Raw genomic sequence first — 24,994 nt, 5'->3', positions numbered from 1 at the left:
TTGCTCTGTAAAAGATACTGTTAATAGAAAGAAAAGACAAACACAGACTGGAAGAAACTATTTGCAAATCATATAACTGATAAAGTACTTATATCCAGAATATATAAAGAACAGCTAAAAATTAACAATGAGAAAACAAACCCGATTTTAAAACAACAAAATACAGATGACAAATAAGCATATGAAAAAAGTTCAACATCATTAGTCATTGGGAAATCAGAAATTAAAACCACAATGAAATGCTGTTTCACTGAAATATACACATGCATAGAATGGCTAAATTTTAAAAGACTGATAATATCAAATGTGAATGTAAAATGGAACAACTGATTTGGCAAACAATTTGACTGTTTCTTATACAGTTATACGTATACTTATCAAATGACCCAACAACTCCATTCCTAAGTGTTTATCCAAGGAAAAAAAAAGCAGGTACACAAAAAGACCCGTAGACAAATATTCATCGCCAGTTTAGTCATAATAGTAAAAAAAAAAAAAAAAAGGGGAAAACAATCCAAATTTCCGTCACCAAGTGAGTGAAAGAGACAGAGGATACTCAGGATACTCAGCAATAAAAAGGGATGATACAGAAAACATTATGCTGCGTGAAAGAAGCCAGAAGCGAAGTGTACATTTATATGAACTCTAAAGGGCAAATTTAATGTATTGTGAGAGGAAGCAGATTGGTTGCCTAGGACAAAGAATGCAGAGGAGTGGGTGGGGCAAAAGAGAGAGAGCAAGAGATTCTGCCTTCCCTGATATGATTCTGGCCTTCCTATTGAACCAACATTGTCTGCAGACTCCCTTATCCTTTAGGATGAGAAGTCTCATTCTCAGGAGTCTCCTCAGACTTTAATTAATCTGCTTTACAAGCTTTCTAGACATATCCTAGATAAGTTTAAATTCCAGCAGTGAATGCATATTAAATTCAAACTGGAATACCATTAACACAGTTACATAACAGTGTTTTACTTAAGAGAAATATCCCAGGACACTGTGAACATTAGTTTGAGTGAGCATTAAAGTGCAAGGAGGGGCTGGCCCCGTGGCATAGCAGTTAAGTACACGCACTCCGCTGCTGGTGGCCCCGGGTTCAGATCCCCGGCGCACACTGATGCACCGCTTGTCAAGCCATGCTGTGGCAGCGTCCCATATAAAGTGGAGGAAGATGGGCATGGATGTTAGCCCAGGGCCAGTCTTCCTCAGCAAAAAGAGGAGGATTGGCATGGATGTTAGCTCAGGGCTGATCTTCCTCACAAAAAAAAGAAAAAAAAAAGTGTAAGGAAACCTACCACATAGTAGAGCGACAAGTTTCAGTGAAAAGACTGTGACCAAACAAGTGTGTACAAAGAAGAGCTTTGAAGGGAGAGCAAAGGAGATCTCCTAAAGGAGGGAGAGGGGATGTGTGTTGCAACAACTTTCAAATTCTAATACTCTAACTCCATATTAATATTTTAAAGTAAGTTTCTACTATAAAGATTAAAGTTTTGGGAATATTGCAGATTATATATGAAGAGCAACTTCTGTCTTAATTTCTACGGTCTGATTTGTGTTGACCTGTATTTGATATTAGTAGGTTCTATCAGATAGAAATTGCGGTAGATTCCTAAATGCATAAAACCATTAAAATAATTCTACCTAGGGTCTGGCCCGATGGCGCAAGCAGTTGAGTGTGCGTGCTCTGCTGCAGCGGTCCGGGGTTCGCCAGTTCGGATCCCGGGCACGCACCGACGCACTGCTTGGCAAGCCATGCTGTGGTGGCGTCCCATATAAATTGGAGGAAGATGGGCACGGATGTTAGCCCAGGGCTGATCTTCCTCACACACACAAAAAATAATGATAATAATTCTACCTAGAATAATCTGGAATAACATGTCTGTAATAAGATGCGCAGATAAAATTGATTTCTAAATTAATAAAAACAAATCTCTGTTAACAATATTAACATGTCACAGGATTTTTGTGCTAATAACTCCCAAATAAAACTTTTTTCCTTTGCTGGTGTAATATGTTTTCTAATTCTTTCCTCTAGTACCCAAAATTCAATGAAAACATGCATGTAACACCTGATCTTTCTTCCTGAAACCTCTGCATTGCCTAATTTTGTCCTTATCATCATTATTGTCATTAGCTTACCATTTTACTAATTTCAATTTAAACCACCTGTTATTTTCTAAATCCTATTGTTTTAATGTCATATTTTTTAACTTTCCCCTTTCTTTTATCATCATCAGTAAAGCACTCATTATAGTATCCTTGCCTTCACATAATTAGCTCTCAAAATTCACCTTGTCTGGTCATTTCTGTCTAAAGTTTGTCCTTAACTTTCTTCGCAATTATTTTGTATGCTCACTGTTTGGGCCCAATTACTTTTCTTCCTGAAATTCCATCAATGACAAATTGTTATCATTTAGATTAAATGCAATCTTCTGTCAGTAAATGTCAAGGACCTTCTTCACTCTTATACTTTATATCCTCTTCCATATTTGACTTTTAAAATCCCTACTTTATACACAATCAGCATGAAGCTTCCTTTCAAGGTGAGTACTCATGATCTGTCTCATCATCCATCTGGGTTGCCTCCTTCATGAAATCATTCCTCATTAGGAGTAATTCCTCGTAATGTGGCCACAGTGAACTGACAGTGCTGACTTGGACTGCTCAGGATTTGGCTGATTTGGTCTGATCCTTGGCAGCTCTGACAGAAATTCAAACCTTGAGCAGCCTTGGCAAAGTAGAAGCAGCAATTTACAGCTTAGTCTGGAAATAGTTTGGAAGTTGTTAGAAAAAATTCCTTTGTTAAGACTTGCTCATATAAAACAAAACAATTAAATTACTTACAAAGTTTCAGGTCTGATTTTTGGTTTTCAGTGTGTATTTAGTTTTAAAGGCAATATTCTAATTAATTTGGTGTAATTTTCTTTTTTCCCACTTGTCCCTTTCTCTTCCTTTAGCCCTTTTTCATCTTTATTCAACAGAATATGGGCTGAAAATGTGTCCTCTTATACTACTTCTAGATGTATTTCTGTTTTAGCTCATAAGATGTCTTTCTGCTTTATTTCTACCACTCATAAGGAGTGGTAGAATCTTTTGTTTGTTTGTTTGTTTGTTTTTGTTTTTGTGAGGAAGATCAGCCCTGACCTAACATCCGAAGCCAATACTCCTCTTTTTTTGCTGAGGAAGATTGGCCCTGGGCTAACTTCCGTGCCCATCTTCCTCAACTTTATATGGGATGCTGCCACAGCATGGCTTGACAAGCGGTGCGTTGGTGCACGCCCAAGATCCGAACTGTGTACCCTGGGCCGCCACAGTGGAGTGCACGCACTTAACCGCTTGCGCCACTGGGCTGGCCCCAGGAGTGGTAGAATTTTAAAAGGCATTTTATATAGTTTTCTTTCTCTTTCTGTCACAAATGAAATAATGGTTATAATGGACCGAATGTTTGGTTCCCCCCAAATTCATACGTGAAAACTTACCCCCCAGTGTGTCTGTATTTGAAGATGAGCCATCTAAGAAAGTAATGAAGGTTAAGTGTCATAAAGGTAGGGCCCTGATCTGATAGGATTAGTGCCTCTATAACGGATGCCAGAGAGCTTCCTCTCTGCCAATCTCTCTCCCCACACGGAGGAAAGGCCATGTGAGCACACAGCTAGAAGGTGGCCATCTACAAGCCAGGAAGAGAGGTCTTACCAGAAACCAACCATGCTGGAACCCTGATCTTGGATTTCCAGCCTCCAGAACCGTGCGAAAATAAATTTCTGTTCTTTAAGGCACCCAATCTGTGGTATTTTATTATGGCTGCCCAAGCAGACTAAGATAGTGCCTAAATTCCTATAGGAAAGCCATTGAAGTCTCTTGATTACCTAGGCTAAACTACGGAGAGGACCCATTCAGCCTCGTCCATGGACACACCTAAGCAATCTATAAGATCAAAGTATGCTAAGCAGAACCAAGCACACACAGAAGTCTTGACTTTAGCATACAGGTGACAAGGCAAGAAAAGAAGATTAAAGGAAAAGCATAGTGAGCAGAGAGAGAGAGAGTATTTTTACTGCTATTTGATGAAGGTCACAAGTTGATAATGGTCATGCTGACTGGAGTTCCTCTCTGCCCCATCTACTCAACAACTTCATTCACCCGACTCCTTTCACAAATCCCCCATCAGACAGGCCTAGGCATTTATAAATCCTTGTTACACAGGCACTCTTCTGGTTCCCTAGAGTTTTTTGGAAACTCTTTTTAGACAAGTAAGAATTGGCAAACAGAAAATGAATTGGCTGAGGTCTGTGTCCTTGCTTTGTGGAAATTAGCACAGTAAGTTGCTCAGAGGTGTTCTCATTGGGTGTTTCTTGATAAGAAAATACAAAGTTGTTTACATACAAGGAAGTATAAGCAAATCATTTTATTGTGACAAAGTTTAGAGATATTTAATTCAGTACATGTGAGCTTGCTGAGAATTTTTGGTAAAATACTATAGAGTGCGACTAACTTTGTGCACTGCAGGGTCCCCGGAAAGCTTTAAAGATATTTGAATACTTTTTCCCTGTTCATCGGTTTCTTGAGGGTTTTTCTATTTGTAAGAGTCCAGTCTTTTTTCACTTATCTCAATTAATTCTCTTCAATGTCCTTGTGAGTTTGAGCTTAGGTCATGAATTTTTTCCTTTTATGAAGCATTAGTGTCTGCCTTCCTGTAGGACACAGCCTAGAAAAAGACATGGTACCGATGATCTCCAGGAAAAAAGTACTTTGAAAACACGTAAAGACTTGGTGGAATTATTTAAATATTGATATATATCTTTAAAAAAGATATTAAACATAATTTACTACAAAAGTAACTTAGATTAACTGGATACTTTTTTATGCATTATCTCTTGGAACACAAGCAAATTCTAATTGGTAGCTTATGTAGTTTAAATTTCAAGAAGCAGTAAAAATTGGTTTTGTATTCAAGACATTTTATTGCTTATTTAGGTTCACAGTATATGAATAAACAGTACAATATTGTACCTTGCGAATAAGGAATTTTAAGATAAAAATATGTTACAAAATTAAAGTAAAAAATTCTTGACTCTAGGAATGTTCACAATAATGTATCAGTGTTGCTAGTATGTAGAAATGCAAGTAATGAAATAACTCAATTTTAGTATTACCATCTCAGGTTTATTGTTCTTGCTGGAAAATAGCTAGATGAAAAATAAATTTTATCTAGGGATACAAGAAAAATTAGCATATATTTTTGCATAATTTTCCAGAGGGAAAAAAGAAAGCAAGATAACAGTCTTAACTCAAATTCAAAGAAGGTTATAATTGATTTAATTTTCAAAGGTGTTTCTAGCAAGTGTCACTTCTGGGCTGGGAGGATATAAGAGAATAAGGTAAAGAATATTAAAATGTTTAATTAGAGTTCACTGGATTAAGTACTCATTTATTCAAGGAAAAGTGATACCAATCATTATGCTACATTTTTTCTTTCATCTTCTTGGGATGCAGATAAAGTTAACCCTGGAACAATATTATCAGTGAAGTCAGCTCTGAATGTGCACTCTCTGCCTAACATGGTCACACAGAAATTAGAACCATCTTCATGTGTCATTTCTTTAGTAGATGAGATGGAAAATTAATTTAGAAACAAAATTACATAAAAGGTTGTATTCACCCCTATTTTATTTTATGTTAATATTTAAAAAATAATTTAATTCCTTCTACGAATAAATATTTTTATCTGAATTATGTCAAGTTTTATAGAAGACATTTCATCTATTTTTCTATGATGATTCTTTGTCAATTTGTAATTATATAATCACACTAAATTTGTTAAACGTTTTCTGTCATAAGTTTAGTAAAGCAAAGAACACAAAAATATACTTTACCTTTTTAGTAGCCTTTTGCAGTGTCTGGATGAATTTCCTCCTGTTGATGAGATTTTACAAAGAAAATTAGTTTGAAAGAAGACAGACTAAGTGGTAAATACAACATACAAGAATAAACATTCTTAATTGAACCTGTCACTTGAAACTGGTAGCCAAGAAAATTCACTTATTCTGTAATACATCATAACTTATATGTGATCATATTGACAGATATTTTCTGTAAGTAGGAGAGAGCTGAAGGGCCATAGTCTAAGAGGAGATGGATGAGATAAACAGTAATTTGTTATGACAAGAAATATCATTATTATATTAAAGCTGTTCTACAAAGGGTAAATTGCTGTTTACATTGATATTGTCTCTCACAATTTGGATGATGATAAATATGTCAATAACAACCAAGAGAAAACAAGGAGAAATTATCAGATATATATGACGAGGCTTGCAATATTTTAGTTAAGTGGCATCTTATTGGCTATAACTCATCCAAAACAAATGGTAAAATGTCAAAGAACTAAATATCAATAAAATAGACCTCTTGCAAAGTCTTCCTGACTTAAAATTTCTTTATTAGTCTATTGAATCCTTGATTTTTTATTTTTTTTTCTTTTTGATTTGCTAACCACATTATATTCCCCTTTCAATAATGAACACTCAGCATGGGAATCTAAGACAATTTCCTTTACTGTCACCTACAAGCCCATCCCCCCACCCATAGCACATATATGCAACTCAGAGACTGTGAGGGAAATGGCCGAGGGGATACACTTGTCAAAAACTTCAAGTGCCCTTGAAAATTTAAGAAAGGAGTTTTCCATAAGCCAAAAAGTTCAAAAACTTCCTGTGCCTCATGATTGTGATCTGAATGAAGAAGCTCTTAGACCTAACTACAAAACCCTTAATTCTGAGACAAATAGCATCCTGAGAAGTGAGTTGAAAGGATTGTGGCAAAACTCACTAGCCCCATTTGAAGATTGTACGTCTAGAAAGAAATGTGAGTCATGAGGCTGATGGTGAGCCCTAACCCTGGGATCCCTTTCCCACTGAGGGTTAGAAAATATGACAACAGTTTCCTTGAGGGCCCTTGGATTTCTCTGCAACTATAGTAACAGAAAACTTGGAATGGTGGGTCTTCTCCCTTGTTGACGGGCAGACCTCCACTGAAGCATCTGTATAAAACACACAGAAGATACAAACACAGTCAGACAAGTTCCTGGCTCTCTTTGCCTCCAGATTACACTGGAGTGTCTTTAACAAAACTCAATCTAAGACGTAAATTTATATCAAATATCCATTGAAATTAACTTAAAGAAAAAGATGTTAAAAGCAGAGAGATAGTAACGGTAAACAATGAATGTCTGCTTATAGAAAAACATGAAGCCTGAATCAACCCCCCCGCATTTAATATTGGTAGTATTGTACAGCAGTTAAGTGCATAACTCTTCAGATAAAATATGTTCCAAATCTGGATCTTCCAACTTACTAGCTGGATAATTATGGGAAATATATTTCACATTTTTTTGTCACTGTTTCCTAGTGTATTAATATCATGTATTTCTTTTCTGTTTGTCAAAAAACGAAACAAAACTCTAAAACCCACACTGTCCTTCATCTGTGACTGTGTTATATTAATACACACAAGCTTAACACATTCTTATTTTGTTCCATTTCCTACCTAGCTCCAACTCCTGAAACCATTGCACTATGTTCTATGGAATGTGTGCTCCGTCAAAAGCAGCATCACTAATTCCCCAACCTCTTTTCTCAAAATTATCATCATATTGCTCCAAAATAAGCCACCATTTGAAATAGATGCAGGTGAAAAGTGATCCTACTTTCCCCGACAGCTATTTCCATTTTTGTTGTTGCTGTTCCTTGATATAATGAAATATCTTGAAAAAGTTAGCTGCATCAATGATGTCTAATCCCTTTTCTCTCCTTCTCTCATTAGTCCACTTGAATCAAGTTTTCACCATATCATTCCACTGAAACTGCTTTTGTCAAAATCAGCAGTGACTCAGCATTACCAAATATGATGCTTGATTTTCAGTCATCTTATTTGACCAATAAGTAACATTTTAAACAATTTATGACTTGTTTTTCACATATTTTTTCAATTGGCTTTTAGGACACCATACTTTATTTCCTAACACATATTTTGTCCCTTCTCCATCTCCTCTCAAGCTTCTGCACTTCTTTCTTAGTCCTCTCTCTTATCTTCTCTATACCCATAGACTACCTTGGTGATTTCATCTGATATCATGGCTTTAAATACTATGTATATGCCCAAACTCCCAGACCGGACCTCACTTCTGAAATCTAAACTAATATGTATAACTTTTAATTTAACAGTATTACCCTTTAGATGGTTAAGATACCTCAAACTCAGAAAGACCAAATCCAAAATTCTCATCCCTTTCAGTTCTTCTTAGCTTACAACCTTCCTCAGGAATTGATGGCAACTCCATCATTCTGGTTTCTTAGGACAAAACACTAGTAGCCCTCATTAGCTCTTTGTTTTTCTCACAACACGGATCTAAACCATCAGAAATGCTATTGATTCTACTATCAAAATATGTCCCAAATCTTACCGCTTCTCACTACCTCTAGTGCTCCTACATTGATCCAAGCCATTGTCTTGATTATTGAATTAGCTATACCTTCTTCAAGTAAGAAGCAAAGTAATGTCAATATCTATTCTCAACACAGTGGTCAATGTGCTACTTTAAAAAAATAAGTCAGATCATGTCGCCTTTCTGTAAAACCCCTGTAATTGGCTCTCAGTTTCACTCAGAGTAAATGTCATTATCCCATCAATGGCCTAAATGTCCTCATATTTTGGGGGCTCTGTTACCTATTCGTCCTTATTTCTTATTACTCATTTCCTACAATTCGTCTTAAATTAGTTGGAAATGAGAACTTACACACTTTGGTTTTATACAATATCTACGGGGGTGGGGGAGGGGGATTGTCAGTGAATAATAAAAAGTGTCTAATGTGGCTATTTCATGATTAAGCAATTCTACTGGCAAATAGCCCTCTGCCAAATGGGCACCACAGCTACCTGAGGAAATGTTAGCCTGATTCCTAGACACATTTTGGTAACCTATTCAACTCTAATTATTCTGCATTAAGCTCATAAATGTTCTTGGATAAGGCCGAGTGTGTGTGTCTGAGAGTGACACAGATGGATGAAATCATGTTTATACCTGAGTATACTCTGAACTATACACTGGCATGCATGTTATGTGTTGTATAAACGAGATTTATGTATTACACCTGACCCAGTAAGTTCATCTCTAGCATATATTCAAATATCCTATGTATAGAGAATTCACCTAGTCTTATGTCTGAAAGGAAATCTTGGCCTAGAGGAATAGAGTTATGCTTCTAAAAGTTCAAGTGTAGCCCTCATTTTCACAGCTGATATCTCCTACACTGTATCCCTATTGGCTAGATACAAACTCCTAGACACGTGCACCTCTCTTTGAGAACATTGCTGATCTCCCTAAAGTTGATCTTAAATGTACTTTCTTCCTCGGTGTCCTTAAATAAGTAAGCATATTTGACTTACACAGGTAGTTTCTGGCCTAGGTTTTCTTTTAGTTCTTTGCTACTATTTAATTTCTCACAATTATTTTCATCAAGAAAAGGGATTTATGCAAAAATTCCCAAATTATTTTAACAATTTTCCTTGGAGAGTGAACTGGAATAATGAAAAGAGACAATATTGTGGTGACTGTTTGAGATGTACGTGTTGAGATAGACTATGTTTATAGACAAGTAACAAGAGAAAAAAATCTATCAAATATGTAGGAAGACGATTCTTTTAGTAACTGTTAATTGGGGAGGAAAAAGCTAAAAATAAAAAAGGTGAAAATTTTATGGTGGCTTTGTGTGGTATACTGTATTATTTACTAAGTGTTCTCTATTAAATACAATAATAGTACATTTATATTAACATATTATTGGTACCATGTTAATAATAAATTGAAACTATTTCATTCTCCTATGGGCAGGAAGCAGACTGAGAAAGAAGCTGTTCTTGCTCCTGTTTTACTGTCTAGTGCCCCCTACAGATATATCTGAGGAGTGTAATGGGAAGTGAAGTTCCTCCCAGAAGGCAGAACCAAAACCATGGAGGACTGGGGAGTTACTCCCAAGGAGCAGAAAAAGTATTACATAGACAAAATATTAGAGAGTCATTTCTCTCTTGACTCCAACATTTAAGTGAGTGAGGGCCAAATAGGTTATTTTTTTTATGCAATAAATAGGTAAGAGCTGTTTGATTTACATAAGATTCTCATTTTGAAGTGGGATTCAATGCATGTTTTGTTAAATCAGACTGGTTAGTGAGCAAGGCACAAGACTCCATTCTTTCCATTATTGAAATTGAGTTGGAAACTCATGTTTAACACTAACGGGCAAATTTGCTCCAAGATCTACTACAGAAAAATAGAAAATACTTTTTGAAGTAGAGTAAGTATTAAAATTGAGGGCAACTTTTGAACTGATAAAAAATGTTCAAAGACTGTGAGGACCAAAACCATGCCTTTTATTCAGTCTTTGAAATAATCTTTGCAAAATTTCCCACTCATGTGCTCCAATGACAACATTCTGAATTAACCAAGAAGGACAGTTTATCATGTTTGACTGTCTATTTGCTAGTTTGCCCTGCGTGGGTCCAAATAACAGAAAGAAATATTATCTTGACCTTAAATTCAAAGAAAAATGACCAAAATTGAAGATAATGTTAATAGTCAGGCAAAGGGCTGACTTGTTGTCTTAAACACAGAAGATGGACCAGGATTTAGAAGGGTTATAATAATGATTATTTTGGGGGATGTGTGAAGTTTCAGCATCCAAATAGTGGTATAAAAGAGGTGATGAGATCCTAAACCTTCAGTTGAGATCCTAAACCTCAGAATTATATTATATTATATAATATTATGTTCTATATATCATAGAAATGATAATTAAGGCCATGGTAATAAATAAGATCTCCAAGGAATATTATATATAAAAGAAGATAAGAGAGTCAGAAACTTTGTCATTTGAATGATAGGTTCATATAAGAGAAACCTGAAAAATAGTTTGAGAAGTAAAAGTCAGAGTGTGCTATCATAGAAACCAAGGAAACGGTATTTAAAGAAAGAGGAAGAATCAACAATGTGAAATAGCACTGATAGTTAAAGGAAAATCAAACTAACAGCGACCCTGCTGAGGGCAAATTCCTTGAGGTGGTGAGGGTTGAAGTCAGACAATGGAGGATAGAGGAATTATCAGTAGTTGAAGAGATGGAGAAAGTGACTGTAGATAAATTTTAAAAATAATTTTGCCTGGGAGAGGGAAAAGAAAAAAAAAAAAAAGAAGGAAACAGCTTCAAATAATGCCTTTCTTTTCATTTATTCTTTCACACAGGACAGACTCGAGTAGATTTAAGTACTGATGGAAAGGATGTGAGAGAATAAGAGATTGATGCAAGAGGATACTTATTTAAAAAGGGCATCTGTTGGGGTAGACAGGATAGCACATAGTGCAAGGTGGGGATAACAATTAGAATATTAAAATAGAATAACTGTGATGGCTATAAGTGCAGGTTTGCTGGCAGAATATTGAAGGAGTTCTCTTCTCTATGTCTTTTATCTCTATAAAGTATAGGTAAGGAAAAAAAGTACAGGTGAGATATTTGCAAAAAACAAGGGCAATTGAATTAATGTCTTGGGATAGTGGATCTCATCTGGAACAGGCATTTTGCAAGATGAATGAAAGATATGAAAAGAAAATCAGAGAAGGATTTTCTGGCAGCAAGGAGGATACACTTTAGTATAAAGAGCATAAATATTAGTGACAACAAGGTGATGGTATGTCTATGTCTAGTAGTGTTCAGCAGCTTGGAAATAGGCTTTTTAGAAGATAGACATTTGGAGAGATCCAGTGTTGTAGATTTGTCAGAAAAGTGAGACAAGACACTAATGGGGAACAATTAGATGATTTTAGCCAGAGGGTGGTTTAAACGATCACCCATTTAACCTAAAGGAAGAAGGTGAAGACAAAGAGTCCTGTGCAACAGAGAGCAGGTAGAGGAGTCAAGCGAGTGGGGACCCCACTACTTAGAAGAAGACAAAGATGAAGACAAAAAAGAAGATGATGAAGAAGAGGAGGAAGTGGAGTAGGGGGAGAAAGAAAAGAAAAGGAAAAGAAAAACCAGCTGTAGTGCCAAGTAATTGGGTACAAACTTGAAAGAATAAATATGGACAGAGGGCAGAATGTCTGAGCTCAATATTTTTCAGGTGATTCGGGGTTTAACATTTGGCCATGGGTGAGGGTAAATGAAGTGTTGTGTGGAATAATAGATTTATGCAAACGAGAAAGTAAATGAACTGAGATTCTGAAGTGCCAGATTCCCCCAGACTATTCATTGATCCTAGGGAAGACAGAGGCAAGCCCGAAAATTGGTGAAACCAAAAGGCAGAGTAACATCTGGAGCTGGGCTCTGGGATCCATGCAAAGACTGCTCAGAACTGGCATTAGGAATGTTTTTTGAAAGCATCAGACCACTTGAAGAAGAAGAAGGAGCATTATAAGGGCATAGATATGTCTTCTTTAATCACAAATCTAGTGTGGACAAGAGCTAGAAATTATAATGTCATTTGGAATGTCATCTGTACTATTCATACCTCCTCTTTACATGTTTTCTCTGTTCTTTTCTTCTTGAAGGCTAAGTTTCTCTGCTTTCTTCTCCAGCAAGAGTTGATAGCTTAGTATCTCCTGTAATCAATTAATTATCCTGAGCAATAGGAGGGGGGTGCTATGTGTATAAAAATCTGTCTTTAAAATAAATCTAGAAACATTAAATTAATAATAAACAATTCTGAATTCAGTAAAATTTTAAAAATTCCCAGTAATCAAATTAAGAGGGAGTTGAAATAAAAAGGATCAGCATGCTCCTGAAAGTGTGGGTAACCTGGAGGCATTTGAGATATCATGTGAGGTAGAGGTTGAAATGAGAGCTCTACAAAAATAAAGGATTTTGAAGAAATATATCGTTAGTACAGGTGTATGTGTGTGTCTGTAAATTTCACCAGTTGGCAAAGGGCTATTTTGAGGAAACTTGTCTGCTATTGATCTCAGATCCAAGTAGGAAACAAATCACTTCTCTGAGAACCCTTAACAAATTGTCCAACCTCACAAATCTTGAGGGTTCAAATATACACACCCTGTCTGGTACAGCAAATGCTAGCCAATAGTTAAATTAAAATAGTTATAGATGGTTATCTTACCAGATACCTGGAAGAAGCAAAAACACTTTCTCTCTGGAGAAACACATTTTAGGACTCATGGAATTTCTACAGATAACATGGATTCAGAATAAAAAGCACAAGAAAAAACAATACACCATGGGCAAGAGTCGTCAGTAAGACTCTCAAATAGCAGATTCAGATTTATAATGACCCCACATATTGAAATTTTAGATACAGAATGCAATAACAAAGAAACAAATGAGGAAATAAAAAACAGAAAAAGAAAACAACTGACTTTCCAAAATGACGACCAAGATTAAAAAAAGAACAAATAGAATTTCCAGAAGTAGTAGATATAATCACTGAAGTTAATAACCCAAAGAAGGTTAACAAGCAGAATATACGTTTATGAGGAGAAAACTTGTGAATTAGGAAATAACTCTGAAGAAATTACTGCTAAGTCAGTTGAAACTACAAAGGACAGATTAATACACATGCAAGGCAAAATAATGAGGTCTAATATACATTCTTCAAAAATAGTTATAAAGAAGAAGGACTCACACAACCTGGTTTCAAAACTTATTATAAAACTACAGTAATGAAGACAATGTGATATTGGTAAAGGGTTAGATAAATATATCTGTGAAAAAGAATAAAAATGAAAAATAGACTAACATATACATGGATTTTTTATTTTCACAAAAGATATAAATGTTAGTCAATGGAGAAAGAATAATTGATACAATAAATGGAGCTGGAACAATTGGGTATCCATATGCAAAAAAAAAAGCAATTTCACTTCATACCTCACACATCATATAAAAATTAACTCAAAATGAATCATAGAGTTCAAGTTAAATCCAGTAACTATAAAACTTCTGGCAGAATACGTAGAATAAAATCTTTTTTACCTGAGTCAGCAGATTTCTTAGATACAACACCAAAACATAATCCATTAAAGAAGAAAGTGATAAAATATACTTCATCAAAATTAAGAACTTCTGTTCTTCAAGAGACACTTAACAGATTGTAAAGACAGGATACAGACTGGGAGAAAATATTTGCAAGCCACATATCTGATAAAAGACTTGTATGCAGAATATATAAAGAAATTTCCAAATTCAAGAATAAGAAAACATACAACCTAATAAAAAAGAGTGGGCAAAATATTTGAAGAGGCATTCTAACAAATAAGACATATAGATAATAAATAAGCACATGAAAAGACACAAATTGATACCATAAGGACTTACCTCTATACATCTATTAGAATGGCAAAAAACACAAAAAACAAAAAAAACAAGCTGACAATAACAATTATTGGGCAGGATTTGAAGCAATAGGAATTTTTATACACTGCTGATTGGATTGCAAAATTGTGCAGCCACTTTACAAAATAGTTTTGCCTTTTCTTTAAAAGTTAATCATACAATTACCATATGACTCAGAAATACAGATTCCAAATATTTACCCAAGTGAAAAGAAAGCATATGTTCCCACAAATCCTGATGAGAATGCTTATAGCGTTTTTTCATAAGCACCCCAAACTGGAAACTACCTAAATGTCTTTCAACTGGTGAATACATAAACATACTGTGATATGTTTACAAAGCAGAATACTATTCAGTTACAAAAAACAATACTAGGAGGCCAGCCTGGTGGCTTAGTGGTCAAGTTCACGCACTCCACCTTGGCTGCCCGGGGTTGGCAGGTTCAGATCCCAGATGTGGACCTACACCCTGCTTATCAAGCCATGCTGTGGCCAGTGTCCCAAATATCAAGTAGAGGAAGATGGTCATGGAGGTTAGCCCAGGGCCAATCTTCCTCAGCGAAAACAGGAGGATTGGCCACAGATGTTAGCTCAGGGTTAATCTTCAGTACCAAAAAAACAACAACAACAAAATGGGAATTATTGGTACATGACAACACGAAAGACTCTCCAAAGTATTACGCTAAGTTAAAGAAAGCTGACTCAAAGGGCTACATACTATAAGATTATTTTACACAATATTTTTTAAAGGCAAAAAGAAAGAAACAGAAAACAGATCAGTGGTTGGAAGTTTGGGATGGTTTAAACTACAAGCAGGAATAGGAATTTTGGAGGGATGATGGAATATTTTATACTCTGATTAAGTTGATGGTTACACAACTGTGTGCATTTGTTAAACTCACAGAACTGTTCACTAAAAAGGATGAATTTTACTGTATTTAAATTATATCTTAATAGAACAAATGAAATAATGGTTGAAACTGTTCATATTTTTTAGGTTTAGTTATATGACAGTGTCATTAGTCAACCATTTTGACCTACACAAATGGTAATTTTATGGTTTAACCTAAAACACCTCAAAACTTTTGATGCGTCTGGGTCATATTTTGAGGAAAGTTTGTAGCTCTTAATGCTTTTTCTAGATAAAGGAAAGACCAAAACTTAAATAATTAAGCCTCCTACTTAAATTATGACAAGATATGAATAAATCATTAAGTGCCAAGATTGACAAATCTGACATCTTAAAACAACTGCTCTACTAAAGACACCTTTAAACGGTGAAAAATACGCCCATATTCTAGGAGAAAATATGCATGTCACATAAAGTTTATAATATATTATTTTCCCAAATATATAAATAACTTCTACCAATCACAAGAAAAAGTTCAACAATTTAGTGGAAAGTTGTGAACTGAAAATTCATAAAGGTGGAAATATGAATGGGCAATAAAACATGAAATGATACTTGTCTTGATATGAAATCAGCAAATGCAAATTAAAACCACAGGAATTTTCCTTCTGGATATGACAGAATGTCTTATAGAGGACTAATGTTTCTGCCACAAACTGAAAAATGGATTAGAAAAGTCTTTTTTTTTTTTTGTGAGGAGATCAGCCCTGAGCTAACATCCGCCAATCCTCCTCCTTTTTTGCTGAGGAAGATGGCCCTGGGCTAACATCGGTGCCTATCTTCCTCCACTTTATATGGGACACCGCCACAGCATGGCTTACCAAGCAGTGTGTCGGTGCGCGCCCGGGATCCGAACCAGCGAACCCCAGGCCGCCGCAGCGGAGCGCGCGCACCCAACCGCTTGCGCCACCGGGCCGGCCCCTAGAAAAGTCTTTTTGAAGTCACAGAAGAGCTGCTGAGGCAATCAGGGCTTGAGGAGCAAAGATCCTTGAGAAAATAGTTTTATTTTGTTTGTTAAACATGACATATTGGCATTGCCCTTGGATCATTTGATGACTTTTACCTGAAGCAGGGTATTAAGCTAAGACAATCAGAAGGCAGTGGATAAGAGGCAGAGAAGGCAGTGAGTTTTTGGCAACCTCGTGGGGACAGAGACACAAACACTGAAGTTTGAGCTATGAAAGCAGATAAGACTTGTGGGCAAGGGAAGATCCCAGGGAGATGGGGCATGAAGAGACATTGATGTTATGGTCTATAATCTTTTTCTCCTTTAGGTGTTTGCTCAACCTTATGTTATATGTGGAAACAACCTAAGAAATCAATTAGAAAATAGCTGGAAAACTGAGCTAACTTTATGTACTATTACAGTGCATAAATGGATATAAGGGAGCACCAAGCAAAAAGGGTCATAGTAAAAATTCTCTTTCAGTTGGGACACCTAGAGAGCTATATGCCTTGGAATTGATGCAAACCAATAAATGAAATAATCACTGAATCGACCATTGGAGATCAGATTGGACTCAGCCGAGGAGGAGACCAGTGAACTAAAAGTCATTAGAAAATATTCAGGCTGAAACACAGAGAGACAAAAGAAAACTAATACAGGATAAAGCAAAGAAACACATAGGAACATAAAAATGTCTACAATATGTGTAATTGTATCTCTAAAAGATGAGGAAGCAGAAGCAATATTTGAAGAGATAGTAACTGAGAATTTTCAACACTGATGAGAGAAACCAATCCACAGATACAAAAAATACTATGAACTCTAGTAGAATAAATGTAAAGAAATCCCAACTAGGCACATCATAGTAAAACTTCTAAAAACAAAGACAAAGGAAAAATACAAAGATGGACCAGGGAACAAGGACATATTGCTTTCAAAGGAGCAGCAATTGCTTCCCAGTAACAAAAAATAAAAGTGGAAAATAATTGCATAGGGTATTTAAAATGCTAAATAGAAAGAACTGCCAAACTAGAATTGTAAAGCAAATGATAATGAAATAAAGGTAATTTCAAACGAATAAAATAATCTCAAAATAGAATAAAATAATCTCAAAGTAAAATAAAATAAAATGTGAGAGATTTCATTGCTAGCATACTAGCACTAGAACAAATAATTAAGAAAGGTTTTTTTGTTGTTGTTGTTTTGGGTATTGTTTTTTACCTTAGAGAGAAGAAATGTTATTCTAGAAAGAAATGTAAAAGTAAATGAAGGAATGAATAGCTGAATAGCAATGGAACTAGTAATTATGTGGATATATCTTGATGAGAACTAACTATATAAAATAAATCAAAATGAATAACAATAGTGCTGTACACACACATATATGTGCACTGCATTAATAAGATCACACAAAAAAAGAAAATATAAAAGGCACAAAATTTCTGTGTTCCTAGCACTGTTTCTAATACATTAAAGATGCATAAAGTAATCTCAAGGGTAACAAACAAAAGGATAAAAGAATGTTTCCTGCATAAGCTTACATCAAAAAATGCTTAAAATATTTGAATATTGTAAATGAAGAGAGAAAAAGAGTACAAAGTGGAGGATGAACGGAAAAAAATAGATGATAGGATAAATCTATATACAGTGTACTCAGGATGGTGTCTCTCTTTTCTTGAAATCTATCAACTCTAAACATATAGTGACTGACTTGAAAATAACAAAAATCATGACACGGGTGATAGTTATCATATATTCATGAGCTTTTCTTGCTATAAGTCTTGAAGTCTGTTAATATAGGAATTCATTTGGAATTCTGTGAGATATTAGTCTTCTGAATCAATAGCCCTAGTTCTAGTATAACAGAACAACAATAGAACTAGGAATATGGTTGGAAGATGAAACCTTGAAAACGCTAACTTGGAGGAGCTGGCCTTTGAAGCTTAACAGCCCCAGAGGGCATTAATATATTTAAAAACAAGGCATTTAAGAAAATTAGTTTTGGATGGAACTTGAAGACTAATAATCCACTTTTCCTTCACTTGAGGCTAACGTGGTCAAATAAATTGTTCAAGATCACAAAGCTAAATAATGGAATAGAACTTTTAGGAACTGGTGTTATAAGCTTTACTTTCAGTCGTAGAAAATAAATTGTTATGTAATAACACATTAGGAATATTTCCATTAAAATTTAATAGAATATTAATTTCCAGTAAAATTATTAGACTGGATTCAATTGCTATTTGAATGAGATTATCCTGAAACTTTTCCTACATGTAAGAATGTATTTGCAAATAATACAAATAGTTTTGAAACATTTTTACAATAATCTAAGGCAAAAAATACATTACACATATACATACCCCAAAAGAATTACTAAAGTAAAAGTTTCTAGTGAAAATTCTTACCCTTATAATATATATGACACACTCGTCCATTTTCTACTGTATTCTATTGTGTTATTTTATTTACATGAGCATGCTTGTCATGTCCCATTAAATTCATTTTTGGATGCACTGAAGGGTTTGAGACCTGCAGTTTGAGAAACAGCGCTTCAGATGGCACCATGTCTCAAACTGTTCCCTGTACTCAAATGGTTTAGAATGTCTTTTTGTTCAGTTTTGCAGTGTAGTCTTAGATGCTAACATAAATTGCCAACCATAAAAAATAATCTGAGAAAAGAAAATAATTTCACAAAAAAATAGTGAAAATTATAACCTATAGTATTAGCTGTAAGCATAAGTTCCCTCCGTAGGCCACGTTATAATAGAGGGATTGATTTTATATATATATGTATATATATATATATATATATATGCGCATATAAAATGTCTCTAAGATAAAGATTTATTTAAATCATTTTTATTAACTAAGCTCTGCAAGAGAATAAGAGAATTGATTAAAATTTCATATTTTGTTAAGACTAAATATTCCAGTAAGCGCAAGTTATCACTAATTTCTTTCATATAAAAAAGGTTTTTTATGGATTTCAATTTACCTTAAAATAGAAGAGACAATAATAAAATGTGTCTATTTCTATTTGAAAACATTACTTTGGATTGAGACAGAGATAGAAACTAACATTAATAGATGGTCTATGATGTGCCGGATACTGTTTGACAAACATGAAGGCTATCATTACTATAATGTTTGGATAACAGATATGGCAAGGCTGGCAAGATCATCACCAAATCCATTTCCTTTTCTTTAGAACACAAAGCTAAACTATGTGTCCCAGTCCTTTTGCATCAAGGTGGTGCCAAATGAATAGTTGTCCCCAAACAAATTTAAGTGAAGTAGTCACATATTTGAGACAAATGGAGAGCAGGTGTAGTTTCTTTACCCTTTCTCTGCTTTACCCTTCTTCACGCTGGATAATGCTCGGGGAGGCTGGAAACCACACCTTAAAAGTTCACTGGAACCTGGGCCTCTAAATTACTACAGAGCCAGAATGCCCCTGACCTGAATCCCTCTCTGCTGTTTCTCTCTCTCTCTCTCTCTCTCTCTCTCTGTCTCTTACACACACACACACACACACACACACACACACACACACACACTCAAACACACACAGTCAACCTGCAATGGACACTTACGTAAATAAGAGATTAACTTTTATTTCTAAATAAAAGTCACTGAATCTTTGGCCTTTATGCGTTACAGTGGCTAAGTTTGTTAACTTTAATAGAAGTAAACTAAAGTTCTGAGAAGGTAGGCCACCAGAAATTTGAGTAATCTTAACCTTAGGGTTATCATTGGATTTACGATCAATTAAATAAGATTATCTGTAGAACTGATTACTTATTGAGAAATGCTCGTAGAGAAGAATTTTTGGCAATCTTTCTTCTCATAAAAGGAAGCTCATTAATCAGTGCTTAATTTTCATGTGTAAATTCCACTAACAATAAGAAAAAGGGCATTTATTAAACTGTAAGAAATTATTAAAGGTCTATTCATAAAGTATTTCCAAAATGTCACTTGGATACATTCTGCACATTATAAATCAAAGCACAAAAATCTTTCCTGATCTAAATGTGATTGACCTTTAAGATTGGCAATAAAAATCCTGAGACAAGTGTCATAAGGGTAATTTTAAGTAACTATAGGATTGTGTAACGTTTGAATGAAATGATATTTTTGTGATTCATACATCTGACCTCATTAGTTTTACATTTCAAGTTATTGATGTATTTGTATATTTTTTAAAAAAAATTACTTGTTTAATGAACTGTGAATGAACTGTGATGGATCTTTGCTAAACTGAAACTTAGAAAATAATGGAATTAATTTAACTTTCCTCAGTTATATATGCGATTAAAGCTGTTCACTGTGACCCAGAACTCTACTGTAAGCAAGAAGAAAACTAAGGAGATCACTTGTTATCAAGTAAATATTAAATTAAAAACTTTGATTTCAAAATTAGAATCAATTGAACTAGGCTCTTGCAGAATTTTTCAGAATAATAAATGAGAGTTTTTTGAAGTCATGATAGATTTATACTAGTTTTTACTTTGTATCTCTTTATAATATTGATTAAAAAATAGTTCTTCTAGAGATAATTGTCTGCACCTCACTCTCGAATCAAGTTGCTGGGAAAATTCAGAAAGCTTGCTGTTTAATTTCCAGAGCAAACTTTATGCTATGATTTCTGTGTTTAACAAGATTGAGACTTGAAAAAACAGACACAGCCCTTAAAGAAATGTAAACAGGGCTCTTAACAAAATGTCTAGAAAGGAGCATGACGATTTTGAGAGAAGAATGGTGATACCCCTTTTTCCCAGCTGAATGCTAAATCGTCATCTGGATATTTGCAGTTCTGGAGAGTGATACCTGAAAATGAAGCCCAGTGCCCTGTGAATAAGAGAAGTCTGTATCAGATAGGATATTTTCAACTGTATTTAATAGAAAGCCCAACATTCAGTGGCTTAATCATTAAAAAAAAAAAGGAATTATCCCTTGTAAATAATAAATTCAGAGATAGATCACTTCCAGGATTGTCTATTTCAGTGGCTCAACAACATTATTAGTGTTCTAGGTTTTTTCCTATCTTTTCACTTTGCCATCTTCAGCCCTTTGAGGATGGGCTGTCTCAAGCTTGTCTCCTCATGATCACAAGTTGGCTTCATGAAGTTTCAAGCATTTTATCCTTGAGGAGAGGGGAGAGAAAACCAGAAGAGGAAAAGAGAGTGTAACAGTTCCTCCTCTTCATTTTTAAGAATTATTAAACCTTAACAAGAATGCTTGCAACAGATATCCCATAACAGCTAATTGACCAGAATTTTGTCACCTGTCCAATCTTAGCCTAATCCCCAGCAAATAAGAGTAGGATTAACATTTCATGACTGACTTAGACTAATCAAGGCTCAACCCCTAAAGTCTGGAAGTAACCAATCTCTCTTGAAGTTTATGGCTCCTAAAGCCAAATGCAATGGAGATTCCATTAGGAAGGAAGAAAAAGAATGATTGTAATGCGGGCAGCCACCATTGCCTGCCACAGTGTATAATCAATATTCTCCAAATAGATAATGTGAAATTTTGGAAGATGACAAGATCTTGTATATTATCTTTTCTTAGTTAATTCAGATGTTTTAAAAGAGAAATAAATAACCAAAAGGGCCCTTTGAATTGGGTTATGGTTGGTATCTGAATAACATTTGATTTCTCATTGAATTGATTCAGGAATAGTCTAATTTAGAATAGAGGTTTTTTTCCATTTTCTCCATAATCAAACAGAAGAATTCCTTAAAATTAGTCCTAATAAGGTTATGAAGAGTATGTATTATGAACATCCTCTCTAAATATGTCTTCAATGGACCTAATGATAGTTTAGCATCCAGAAAAATGGTAATCTCAATGTTAAAGGGTGTTCTGGACGTATTTCAGTTGCTAAACACTGAAAATCAGTAAAATTGTAGCAGAGATTGCTAAGTGCAGTCTCAATTTTTATTCTCTCTTTTATTCTTATAAGCAAATTTTAAAAAATAATAACTCAGTTAAAGTCTCTATATTTCTGCTTCTCTTGTAGGGCTCTGCGCCCATGTGAAAAATTTCTGGCTAATGATGCAAATAGAAATTATTTCGTGTAACTTAACAGGTCCTCAAATTGGGAAATTGGAGCAGAAAGCTTGTGAGTGTCTTTTTTTACGTTTCTCGTATTAAATGTATACAGGGTGGCTGGAACTCCCTCAGTTGTGTTAGACAGAAGGAATCTGTGAATGTGGAAGACAAAGATAGCAGAGCAGAAAGATAAAGGGGACCCAATAATAATGGAGCCCCACGTGAGCACTGACGTGCCTACATGAAGGCATTTTTTAATGCAGATAAATAGAATAAACAAACAGTTTCTATTTTTCTTGTTATTTCTTGTCTCCGGTCATACTAGATAAATGCATTTCCTACCTGCATTTCCTGTGACTCTCTAGGAATATACCATGAGACAGATAATTATTATAGTAATAGTAATAACAGCAATAATGACAAAAATAAACATTTCTATGAATCACTTTACCTAAAAATAACATTAATAATCTTTCATTTCACAAGTTAATGGAAGAGAAATAAAGTGTATATGCTACTTATATTAGGTATTTGAAAAGACTTGAGAACTTGAACATTGATGATGTTATTCATTGTTTGCATTGAACTATCCAATGTGATGTAGAATAAAGAAAACAAAACAAAGAAATCTCACATATAAATTAATAATTTATATCTAAGTTCTTCCACAAACTTAAGATCCAACTGCTTTAAAATTCTCCACAAATAATTCAATGTTTGTTAACACCTCATACTATTTTAATAATATTTTATTATTTAATTTTTATATTTATTTGTATGATTTTTCTATTTAGAGATCAAAGAAAAGGTCTTATATTTGTATGTTATAGTGATCACCACAATACTCAGCATAAGCCACATATCTCTTTTGAATACTCAGTAAATACTTACCTGAGTATAATAGCTGTACTTATTGTCATTAAATTTTGCTTTGATGATAATAGGTTACCTGCCTAAATTCCTTATTACTGAACATTTATATAGAGTTGAATGTTTTGTTCTCATGCATAATGTTAGGAAGGGTAACTTTGTTTGTAAATACTTGATAACTGCTCTGATTATTTCCTTAGGATAGATTTCTAAAAGGATAATTGGATCAAAATACATGAATTATTTTAATATTCTTGATATGTAGTGTCAAATTGTTTTCTAGAAGTTTGCATCATTTTGTAAATAGCTACTATACCCTAAACAACATACATAGACTGCAATGCGAAAAAAATATTTTGAAGAAATAATGGTGATAAACTTCTCAATTTGGTGAAAGACATAACCTTCCAGATTTAAGAATATAACTTAACCCCAAACAAAACAGACTCAAAGAAATCCATGTTCAGACACATCGTAATCAAACCAGTGAGAAATTTTCAAGATGAAATCTTGAAAGCAGTCAGAAGAAAATGATGCATTACCTATAGGGGAACAATGATTTGAATGACAGTAGATTTCTCACCAGAAACCGTGGAAGACAGAAGGAAGTGATACAATATTTTTAAAGTGTTTAAAGACATAAACTATCAATCCAGAAATAATAAACAGACATTGTCAGAATGGCAAAACAAAACAAAACAACCATAGCTGTCTACTAGAAACTCACTTTGAATATATTAATGCAAGTAGCTTAAAAGAAAGTTCTCAAATCACTAATCTAAGCTTTTCTCTGATGCTATGATCATATATATTACAAGAAAAAAAAACTAGAGACAAATATCTCTCATAAACCAGATGCAAAATCTTTAACAATATATTATCAAATAAAATCCAGCACTATATAAAAGGGGTAGTACATCAGGATCAGCTGGGGTTTACGTAGGAGTGCAATTTTGATCCAATAATTGAAAATCACCAATTCACCAATTAACCAATAAAAAATATAAAAATCACATGATCATCTCAATACATGCAGAAGAATCATTTGAAAATATTCAACATCATTCCTGATTTACAAATTCATAATAAATTAAGAAATAAAGAAAACTTCCTCAATATAATTGAAATAGTATACATCCTGACTATGGTGTCGGTGACTGTGTTTTTCAAAACTCTAAAACTGAGTCACTGAGGTCAGTAAACTTTACTGAATATTAATTAAAAAAAAGAAAAGAAAGATGTAGAGAGATAGACATATAAACATAAAATATTAATTTATGTTTTAACCTTAGAGTTGTAAACAAAAATTCTTTGCAATTAATATTGAATATTTCAAATATTCTGTTTGAACTTAATTTGAAAGTCTATATTCGTCTTGCTGGGGAAATGGTGTTTGTTATCGTGCTACTGAACTGGTGATACCAGATTTTTTATCCAGTTGTCCCAAAAGATGCAAAATCTAGCCTACTTGCTTACAATCTTTATGTTATTTACAAAATTGACAAGTGCCAGAGGCTTCGATCAGAGAAAGAATTAAAAACTGTATTCTGAGAAGGATGGAATAGTTGTCCTAAGGCACAATGTGGTATGGAGAATAAGGCAGTGGATGTATTTTGGTGTGACAACTTTTTTCAAAGTATAGTATGCTAATCAAATATTCCATTTCTATTGATCCTTCCAAGAACAATGCTACTCCAAAGTGCTGATATTCCAAAGTTTAGAACTGAGCTCACTAGAAGTCAACTCATTTATTGATTTGATCTCTATCAGTTTGGCAGTTAAAGGGAACAAATTAACTCCAAGATAGATAGAAAAATATACAGTAACAGA

The 24,994-nt window shown here is 34.4% G+C and overlaps 1 long non-coding RNA gene across 1 annotated transcript in view; it reads right to left on the bottom strand.

The window, feature by feature from the left end:
- Positions 1 to 4,396: 4,396 nt before the first annotated feature.
- The window catches only part of LOC131420410 (uncharacterized), a 66,676-nt gene continuing 46,078 nt past the window's right edge, over positions 4,397 to 24,994 (bottom strand). The window contains exons 3-4 of the long non-coding RNA XR_009223530.1: positions 5,871 to 5,910; positions 4,397 to 4,702 (exon numbers count right to left, since the gene is read on the bottom strand). This is a non-coding gene — a long non-coding RNA (uncharacterized LOC131420410). The remainder of the gene's footprint in view (positions 4,703 to 5,870; positions 5,911 to 24,994) is intronic.

Source organism: Diceros bicornis, chromosome 23 (genome assembly GCF_020826845.1).
Source record: "Diceros bicornis minor isolate mBicDic1 chromosome 23, mDicBic1.mat.cur, whole genome shotgun sequence".
NCBI classification, from domain to species: Eukaryota; Metazoa; Chordata; class Mammalia; order Perissodactyla; family Rhinocerotidae; genus Diceros; species Diceros bicornis.
This window is presented reverse-complemented; position numbering and strand designations above follow the sequence as displayed.